The 11,896-nt window shown below is 26.7% G+C and overlaps 1 pseudogene; it reads left to right on the top strand.

The window, feature by feature from the left end:
- The first annotated feature begins 943 nt into the window (after window positions 1–943).
- On the top strand, window positions 944–3,180 carry LOC132947537 (uncharacterized; annotated as a pseudogene).
- The last annotated feature ends 8,716 nt before the right edge of the window (window positions 3,181–11,896 follow it).

The raw sequence follows: 11,896 nt of genomic DNA, 5'->3' as shown, positions 1-11,896 counted from the left end.
GATTACTATTAAAAAATAGATAGGATATCGCCATATCGGACAGGAGAGTGAAGTAGGTTTACAGTTTACACACTACACAGCCGCGATATCATTCAATTATTATTATTACACTAAAAATGTTCGAATTTCGGAATTACCCAAGATAAGCCGACGACGCACCGCCGTCGTAGACGGCGATCGCCGACCGTCAACCCCGCGGCCCGCAACATAAAACGTTATGAATGGCCCCCTGCACCAACAGACACACAGTAACAGTGAGCAGTGAACACGTCATGTTTATTATTTTTCTCATACAGCGTTCAACTATTCACTATTGATACTTACTATTTTGCAGTTTCCCTTAGTTTTCAATTTTAGTGTTATACCTATTATTTACTACAGCGACGGTAAAAAGTATTTACCTATAACAATTTAATATAGTACACAACATACATCACATCGGTAAGTACCCTATTTTGCTATTTTATTAGATACCACATCATTATATTTTATAAGTTTATTAAAATGTTACTATGTATTATAAACCTAATACTTTGTACACCTAATTTATAAATTCAATACCTATTAAAATGGCACAAATATTGCAGAACCCTCAGTACATACAAAAAAAAATAATAATTTTTCTATTAAAGTATAAGTAAGTAATAAAATATGAATTTCTATTTAGATATAGGTAGGTATGTAAATAAAAATGATATTTCATTGATAAATTAAATAACAGTACATTTATTTCATCAATCAAATAACTTTAGGTACCTACCTATAACCTATGGTTCTAAGTAAATTAATTTCTTATGGTGTCAACATTGTTAATTAATGTTATAAATTTAATTTTTAATTATTTCTAATAAGTACACAAATAATTATGATAGTTAAGTATTCATTAAATAAATATAGTATTTATACTGAATAAAGTTATAGTTCTTCTAAAAATATTATAATTATGATTTATGCTAAGGCTCATAATATAGATTCCAGTGAAAATACAGATATTTATGATAGTGATCAAGATATGTTGTAAGTGCTTCCGTTAAATCCCAATGACAGTCATTTTAAAAAAAAAGGTTATATTTACAAGTGTTAATCTTACTTAAGTAATATATTTACCTAAAATTAAAATGAATTTATACTATATAGATTGTGTAAGTTGTAATGAACTGCTGTGTGGAAAACAATTATGTGCCTCTCCACTAAATTACAAACATTTGGAAAATGACGATATTGGTAAATACTACCTATGACTGATATTTACTTTTTTATATAATATTAATTTTCTTAAATGCACCATTTTCAAAAAGATAATTATAATGCCACAAATATGGCTTAGGTAGTAAAAGTTAATAAATTTAAATTGCTGTTTAAAGTTATAATCTAATAATATATTATTTTGATCTTCACGTGCCTGTACTCTCATATTTTCACTAATACAGTTCTTAATTATTACAAAATAATAAATTATTTTGAGTTATTCAAACCTTGACTATGTATTTGATATTTATCAAGTATAAAGTTGAATAATAATACATAATACATCATTATTTAAGCCTTATTTAAGAAATATGGTTGGTGTTGTGTAAATCAATCACCAAGTTTTATAAAACTATTGTATCATATTTTCCTATTGTTATTTTTTTTATCTATTTTTTAGATTGTTTAGAAGTAATCAATAGTCCTGTTGGAAAGTGGAAAGTACTAGATGGATCAGCAGTCACTATTGCAGATGATTCATTAAATTCCATTAAAAAAAAAAATACTCAAAAGATTCAAAAGTTCAAGTTAAACGCAAACTATTTGCTCAAAGTGATGATGATGATGTGCTGGAGAAAAATGCTGGTATTATGATACTATTTACCATACTTGTAATTATTATTTAAGTAGAATTTCTATGATTTTTAAATTTAAATATATTTAATAATTAAAAAAATACAACTTAATAATAATAATACATACATTTGTTTTAAAACTATCTATTATAGTTTTTTATGTTCTCTTCTTAAAAAAAAAATTATACATAGATTTTGAAATTGAATTATTGGACATTGCTTATAATAATATTATTGCTATTACTACTATTCCCATTGTGTAAGACAAAATGTATGAATTTATATTATATTCTATAATGTTAATTAAAAACTTAGCCATTAACTTTAAGTTAATTTTTCTCTGAAGGTAATAACAGTAAAATTGTATGGTTGGATACTGAAAGTTTTAAGCAAAGTCTTATTGAACCTGCAGATTTAGTAAAGGTGGATGATTTTAATAGTGAGTTATTTATCTATTATGTTATAATGCTGTAATACCGTATTTTTTTTTTTTAAAACTATAATAAATAATGTTATTAACTTGAATTTTAATATTGTAATGATTTAATTATAATTCAATGTGTTATATAGTTGACTGCATTTATTCATGTAGGTACTTAATTTTAATTTTTTCAAGGACTCAATGATTATGTTAGAACATCATTTACCAATTTAAAATATGATATTAAACATTTGGTATATGTATCAGAATCAGTTAAGAAAATGCTCGAAAATGTTAACAATATCTGCTCAGAACTGGGTGTGACAAAAAACTTTAATTTAACTGCTGTATCTGTATTAAATGATGAAAACCTTCCTATATCTAACGAAGAAACTATAAACAATTTTGAAATGTTACTCGAATCTTCTGCTTATAGAGATAAAGTTGTAAGTATTAACATTTAGATATCAATTTAACCTATTACTTAATTTCAAAATTGTATGTTATTTGCTTATCTTTTAGGTTTCAGAATTATCTCTTTCAGTTGGAAAAATTATTCCTGAAACCATAAGACGCATGATGCAAAAACTATTTGTCGATGATTGGTTACGCAATTACTCCTATATTGGATTTAAAGGCAAAAACAAATTTTCTTCTTTGCACTCGTGTAAAATAATATTTGGTGAGAGTTGATAATTTTTTACTTTCTGATTGTACTATTTATTTATATCTATGTTTAACTATTTATGTTATTAAAAGCTGTTCGAAGCTGTTCAAAGTTTGAAAAAGTTCCTGATATGGAAATAGCACTTACAATAAGCAAGTGGATGGCTCAAGCCACTAATCGTATTACTAAAAAACTAAAGAAAAATTGTAAATAACATTAAAGTCTAATGTTTTAACATGAAAAAATAAAAATTTTTAAATAAATAAGAAGATTTGTATGGCATTTTATAGTTACACTTTGAAATATGATTGATTTGGATTTTAAATTATTGAGTAATAATTAGTAGTACAGTAAAACCTCGCTAAGACAGAATCGCTTAGGCCCGTCCAATTTTTCCATCTTTAACGGAGTTTCTGACTTGATAGAGGGCTCACATTTATTTGAATCGCGACTATAGAAATTATTCTTTTTATCGTATTCCAATCTTACAGAAGTTCTGTCTTACCATGTTTTACTGTATACAAATTGATTGTGGATATAGAAATTAAAATGGTTGTTGATCAGTAAAAAAAATAATCTTAAAACCTGAACTTAAATTGGATTGTATCCAAATACTTAATAATTAATTATAATGTGAACAATAGGTATTTGGATTTTATTAATAACTAAAAATTAAAATTGAACTGAGTTCCATTATGAGGTGAATAAACTGATGTATTAATACATTAATTAGTGTACCATGGTTTGTAAGATTAAGGCATATACATAAAATGGAATATAGTTTAATATATAGTAGTAACTGTAGTATGGGTACTCAATTATATAGCTACAAGCATCAAATAATGAATTGTCTCATTAAATATTTGAGTACATTTAGAAAAAATATGTTAACAACAATAATCAATTATTATTGTAAAAATATGTTTATTTACATGTTTCTGAAATATATTACTTAACTACATGTCTATATCTTAGAAATCTGTGGTACCACATATTGTTAAAATATCTTAAAAAACATAATTCCACAATATGGAATTTTCTGCCACGAGTCGTTGTCACAATATTGCTTCATTATCATTAAATCACATAATTAAAACACAAATTTAAAATATTTTCGTGTTCACAGAAAATATAACACAACAATCGCTTAAAAATTAATTTAATTCAAATAATGAGATGAACCTTATTAGATCATTTAAATTTTCCAGAACAAGCCCCCAGTTGTTGGTCGCATGCCAATTTTAACCATATACTAGACCACAAGTTTATAGACATTCTATAATGCATTCTGCTGCCGGTGGCCCTAGACACTGTTGGGGAAATTATAATATTTCTTTAGTAATTAAATTACGATACGAATTATAAGTTACGTAGGTACTTGTCCAATACTCGACTACCAGAATTTAAATTAAAAAATGTGATGTATACCTAGGTAACATATCGATCGATTCTAAAACAGAAACTTAACCTAGGTACAATTAATAATATCACAATATCAAATAGTGAAATGTGAAAATTTGAAGAACATTTCCTATAGGTATATCCCGTAAAACCCCCAAAATAAAACGTACGTTTGAGGTGTTCTCTTAAAACCCAAATATTTAATGCCTGTATCCCGTATGCATAGAAAATGTATGTTTCACATTTAACGAAAACTAAAACTATCGTGACGAAACTGAATTACGAAGAACGTATAAAACAAAAATAATCGTCACCAAGTGATAGGTATAATCTGCTATGTACTTACAAATCATATTAAATAACATTAATCATTATGTATTTTCTTATTTTATTGGGTATAGGTATAAAAACCTACCTTCCTACTTATAAAAGCATTACCTAATCATTGATTTAAAATTTTAAAAATTATTCTACTATAACAATAAATTAACAGTTGTAGGCAAAGTATTATAATTTAAGGTATTTTTCATAATATCCTAATTTTTGTACACCTATAATAACTGGATTTTAAAAACTACTCTACGTCTAGCGGGTATATAAGTTTGTCTGACAATAAATATTTACATTAGGTCTACCGCGTCAACAGAGTAGTAGGACAAAACTTACGTAATTATTTATTCTTCCGGCGAAACGCGGTCCCTTTGAGTGTATAATATTGTCTAGTGTCAGAGCTGTGCGTCTTCGTCAAGGAAAATGCAGCGCGCGTCTTCATATCTCCGATCCAAAAGTTCAGTCTGGAAGTATTGAGATTAATGACATTTATAAAAATAGGCACCTAGCTTAATAACCAGAATGGAACGAAATAATATGTGAGTACGTATTGGAATCGCTGTTCGTCTCAGACGATTGTCATTTGCCATAGATTATTTATAATTATAACCTCACCGTCCTAATCATAGAAAATATATATATGGTCCTAACCGATGGATGATGGATATTTTTACATTATCTTCAAAAAAACATTTATTTGTTTCTACTAGACGCAAATGCGGTAAATTGAATTCAAATTTATAATATAGATAACGGTTTTTTTACTTGGTTTATAAACAAATTCTAATTGATATAAAATAGTAATTATATAAAAATAGTTTTATTGATCCCAATATTTAAAAATAATGTTTCAAATAAAATAATAAAAAAAATTTAAGAAATACCTATTAATTAATATGTATCACCTAAATAACAAAATAACTAAATATATTCGTGTTTTTTTTTAAACATTTTCACGTCCCCCCCCCCCCCTCCTTACAAAATTGTGTCACTCCACCTTAGAGTGGTGCGCCCCTTAGGTTAAGAGCCCTTGAAATAGTGCATGTTAAAAATCAGCCATATCCTCCCCCCCACCCCTTGACAAAATCATTTGACTCATTTAGCTACTTTATGAATTAAGAACGATACATTGAACGTACTAAACTGTACCTACCTACATAATAGTTATCAACCTATTAACCCATCAATAATATTATATTTTTTAATACATTAGTACACTAATCGATTGGTATATACAAAATAACGTTAAATTATAAATAGGACGTGGATTTAAATGCATTAAAAATACGATTTAATGCACTTATATTACAAAGCTTAATAAAAGTCCAATTTAAACGAATATAAAATAGAATTTAGATAAATGTATAGGTAGTGTATTCGTTATATTTTGAGTTTCATTATAGCACATCAGTCGATCAGATGCTATTTAATATTTTAAAATAAAAAAATTCGACAGTAATTCCATATTGGCAAGTGTTGTTTTCTATAACTGAAGACTGAAGTTATAGTATCGAACATAATGGGTACGTAAAAAATAGAAATATAAGAAAAAAAATTACCTTTATTTAATTGTATTTAATTTTTTTCTAATAAGTTTTTATAAAATTGACTTTATCCCATATAAATGTTCTAATTTCATTTTTCAATTCGTTGATAATATTATATGAAACGAATTGTTTGTTTCGAAAGCAATGTTCTAGAAAATTCAGAAAATGCAGTTTATATTTAAATATTATAAATAATAATTTCTGATGCATTGATGCGGAAGAGTGAGGGGTGGACAATCAGCCGAACCGAAATCTAACATCTTGAACACTTAATATAAACAATTTTTCACACACGCGTCATGGTATGAAAATAAAAAAAATATTTATAATTCATATTTATACCGATTTTCTACCGAAAAAATAAATTACTTTAATCTCATTATTTATTAGTCAACGATATCTTTGCTCAGAATCGTTTTTCGTTTGTTCGTTTTGTATTTTAATAATTTATACGTGGATATATTATTATTACTAATAATTATAGAGTTGTGTTTGTTTTATTTCATTAATTTATCTAGTACTATACCAATAAATTATATATTAATTAATAATTTTTAAAACATTGTGTTCAAAAAAATAAAAAAAAAATGTGATTTTAATTAGAGTCTTGTAATGTACCTACCTATGTTTAAAAAATAAATAAATATAATAATAACTGTTGAACTTTTAGGGACATAATAGGTAACACATTCGTGTATGTAGTATTACACTATTTATATACCTATACGAGTATATGAGTAGGTATATTATTCATAAGTGCGCACACGTCAGGATAGGCAGTTGACCATTCTGTGAATATACTATTATGTGTACATGGTTATACATCCCTAATCTCTATGATATAGAATTTAGATATTAGGTGAACAATAGAAGTTAAGTATGTGACACTAAATTAATAGTTACCTATAACTTATAACGTTGTATTTGGAAAAAAAATTACCAGTTATTAATTAAAATTGTATCTTATGACTATTATCAGTTAAGTCATAACATATATTTCTATAAATTAAACCAAAATATTTATATATTTATTTTAAGTACCCTGTATAGGTATGCACCTATTAATTATAATTATTCTACAAACAGGTACTGAAAAAACGACGACGGCGTTTATATCTCGCGTATTTTATACATTTCTAGTCCGGAACTAAAATATGCGCCTACAACACTTGGATAGCACATTTTTCGTGACATTAGATATTTGTTTTAAGTCGTAAATGTAAATTTAAGCCCCAAAAGAATATAAAAACAAACTTACTTTAATTATCGACTCCTTCGGCGGAATCCGTGACGTGTGTGAACTGCGACGCCCATGAGGAAACGCTCCAGAATACAGCCAGAACTTAGAATATTGTGATTTATGAAAAATAAAATTATACGAAACGCAGTAAGTTTTTTGCTCATATCTTCTTTGCTTATTGAAATTTTAGAATTTTTAATCGACTGTGTCTTCTGCAACGAATTTGAGATTTGCCATAGATTAAATAAATAAATGATAGATATTATACTAGGTACGTCAATATGATGAATCCACGGATATAATTATAATGTAACTTTTTATATCAAAGAGTTCTGTGTTAAGGACCAATTTGTTCATTGAAATTTGATAAGACAATAAACCAAAATAGTTTATAATTTTGGATTTGAATTATAATAATATGATATAGGTATTATTTAAATTATTATTTTCGTTTATCAATTTAATTATTGATTGAGGTGGTGAATAGATATCAGAAGCACAAGAATATTTTTATAAGAGCATATTGTATTTTATGAATTATTAAATAAAAATGTGATTACTGGATTTTAGAGTTAACATAAAGCCAAACGTATACAGTAAATTCATCAAATACTTTAATACCAACTATATTTTTACAATGATGTGTGTTTTTTTTTTTAAATATTTTTAATTATTTTTTCTTGTGGTCTGTGTAAACGATAAGTATTCGTAATAATGATTCAATTTTCATATATAATATTATATTATAGGCACTCAGTATGTAATCATATGTTTATTTTTAGTTTAATTTAATTGTAGGTATTTAGTAAATAATAATAGGTATACGAAATTGTGTTTTCGAATAGCAATTTATTGTTTGTATTAATACCTACACCATAATAGGGAACTAAAATTTTGTAAATAATGTACAAATGTATTTTTGGTGTTTTAAGGCTGCTGTAAGATCAATTTATGAGAATCCTTGCATTAAATTGTTAGGATTATTTGATATGAATAATTATTTTATTACATATAGGTTTATTACATATTGGTAAGTCGATCAGAAACTATATTTACACTGAATGTTAATAGTAAAAAGCTATTAAAAAATCTATTATTTGTATTTATTTGTTAATAATTAAGACTTAAATATTAGCAGTAGCAGTAATCTTGTTCCTTTCACAAAATGTTTTTTAATTATTTTTAATTTACATTTACATTTATCCCAAAGTGATCTCTGAATAATCATTCAATGATGAATTTAATAGTTACATTCTCGGTTATATTAATTGGATTATAAATTAAAATAAACTACAGTTTCCAGCTTCTACTACAACATTATTTTATATTTTATTTTATGTTTTTAATTTTTTAAACGCAGTCTGCACCTCGTGTTGGTGATTTTACACGTAATATAATAAAATTGATACTACTGATGAGTAGGTAAGTACCGTATTGTTTAATCAAATTATTTACACGATTATTAACTAAAAAAATATCTGTGAAGTATAAACATCCGCATTTCTATTAACTATAAATTCATAATTGTATGAGCTATACATGTTACATATATTTTTCGAAAAAACTATTTAAAAAAACAAGAATAATTCCTATTTTATGTCACACGGGTTGAACTAGCAACTGACTGCTACGACAACTGTGCAATTTTTTTTAAGCATAATACGTTTTGAAAACGTCCAGAAAAGAGTTTGTTTTAAGACTGTCTGTCTTGATAACAACTAATTTAATTTAGAGTGTATTGTTATATTATATTATAATGAAATTAATAATTATAGTAAAATATATAATTGCAAGACATTTAATACCTATATCTATAGCCATCTAGGGTATAAACTACACTAAAAAAGGTGTAAGTATGCTAATAAAATATATGAGGTGTATAATGTATTTATGTATATAAAAATATAAAATATAAAGATTAATAACATTATATTGTTTTAAATACTTCGCGCAAACCTAAGGTGATACCCGGCGTATAGTATAACATGCAAAAAGGTGCGTATTAAACTTGGCGTGGTGAAACGAAGACGGTCTCGCGTATTTTATACATTGCGTTATTGGGATTAAACTTATAAATGCTTCTACGTCACCTAGTTAACAGATTGTCCGTGGCAATAAATATTTAATTTAAGTCTAAAAAGTAATTAATGTAAAATAGTAGGTAATAATATGAAAACAAACTTACTCGTAAACATCTACTCTTCCGGTGAAACGTAGCTAGAGTGCCGCCATCGCCGAAGAAACAGCTATCTTCATCCATCTTCATCTAATCACCTCACTCCGATGAACTGAAACTTGAAAGTATCGAAATATTTTATGAAAATAACCTGATCAAACGAAATTTGCGGGTTTGTGTTACAACTTATCCGGTTTAACGAACTGTCCGTTTATATTTGTAGCCTATTATTTTTTTGTTCACTGAAATCAAAATATACAATATATTATATTTATAATACAATAGTATTTCTGAAACTATTAGAATTGTTAACCGTCGCCAACGAATTTCGACAATTGACGACTGCCATAGATATTATAAAATATATTATGCCATAGATATTATAAAATATATTATTTATTATGATAAATCCAAAGAACTTATATATTATTATATAAGTACTCAGTATACCTATACGGTATATTTATAAATCGTATGTTCTTTTACAGAAATCTTTGTGATCTGCAGTGCACCTATTCTGGTTTTCTATTTCAATTATAGTTCGCATGCCAAATTTAACTATACAAACTGGTCCGCAAGTTTATAGACATTCTAATACATTCAGTGCCAATAGACAAAGTGTTTGAGAAGTTATATTTTTTTGGTACCTAATTAATTTACAATATGAATTATTATAAGTTACCTATGTAGGTACTTGTCCAAAACTCGACTACCTGCAAATCATTGGTTTTTATGGTATAGCCTTACGAAGTTCACGATTTTCGGTGTTTTACGCACACGTACAACGCTTAAAGTTTACCGAGCTTAAGTATTACAAATTAATTTTTTTTTTTAATCTAGGTAAATCAACGTTTTAAAATTGATGATGCAAAAATAATTCTGACACCCACCCATGGTGGTTTTGCATAACAAGTCGAGGGATGTTTTTGATTTTAATTGTTCGAGCAAGCGCAGTGTGGTACACCGGGTACATATGAAAATACGAAAAATTTCAATTAGTTATAATACATATAACTTAAAAATAAGACTGACCGCCAAGTTCAGACTTCCCTGACGTTTTCAGTTAAAAACTAATGATTTCCGGCAATTATTTTTTGCAATATCGTTCTTAATTCGTTGTTACTTGTAATATATACATATGCCTATTTTAAAAATATTATTCGTGGGTAATTGAAACGTCTAAAATATATTATCATATACAAATACGATAATAAACAAATAATAATAATTCAACTTAAACGGCTACGGTATTAATGATATTTAATAATATCAATATAAATATAGTATACAATATCCTAGGCTGACAAATCGTCTCCACTTAAAATCGTTTTTCGTATACTATGATATTATATCATTGAATTCAAATTTAACACTATCCATAACAGTCACCCACTTGTAACCTACTGTTCAGCAGAGTCACTTCCAATTTTTTTTTTTAGATTCTGAGGTAAGCGATGAATGTATTGATTTTACAATGATGTGTGTTTTTTTTATTTTTTTTTGTGTCTGTCATCAACTTTTAGGACAGTAAAAGTGCTTTAATTTTCTCTAACAGTAACTTTTCAGATAGGAAAGTGAATCTAGTTGGTACTATGGGGGGGGGTCAAAAGTAAAATTTTCCCAGTAGTTTTCAAAAGCGACGTGAAAAACAAAGGAAAAACGGGAATTTTTTACGCAAAGTCCGTTTTCGAGAAAATCGATTTTGGTTTTTGGTGCAACTCTAAAACAAATGACTGAATGCTTATATTAGCATTTTCTATACGTCATAACATTTTCCAAATATTTTGACTTATTTTGAGCTGTTTACGGACATTTTCAGTTTCCATTTTATTTTAGTTTTTTTTTCTATAAATATCAATAAAATGTTATTTGTTGGTTAAAAAAGCTTGAAAATTTAATAGAAGGTTCCTAGGTTATTGTTTCAAAGACAGATGAAAAAAATTAAGAATCCTTAGTCACGGTTTTTATTTATAAGCATTTAAAGTTCAAATATTGACAAAATACGGAAAAATCACGAAAATTATCAAATTATTTTGAGTTGAGAATTCATAAAAATTTTTCTTTTTCAATCTAAGATTCAAAATTGTAATACAAGATCATCCATAAGTTTACCTACCTATATCAAAAAAAAAATGTCTACAAGAAAGTCAAATTAAATTTTTGTGAACGTTTGAAATTCATATTTTTACAACATATGATATTCACTCGATTTCTCATGTAACGATTTTCTTATTTTGTTGTAATTAAAAAACGTATGACTGTAGATACTTGAAAATTTCACTGAATGTTTA

Source organism: Metopolophium dirhodum, chromosome 6 (assembly GCF_019925205.1).
Source record: "Metopolophium dirhodum isolate CAU chromosome 6, ASM1992520v1, whole genome shotgun sequence".
Taxonomy (NCBI): Eukaryota; Metazoa; Arthropoda; class Insecta; order Hemiptera; family Aphididae; genus Metopolophium; species Metopolophium dirhodum.
The sequence above is the reverse complement of the archived record's forward strand: the minus strand, read 5'-3'. Positions and strand labels throughout refer to the sequence as shown.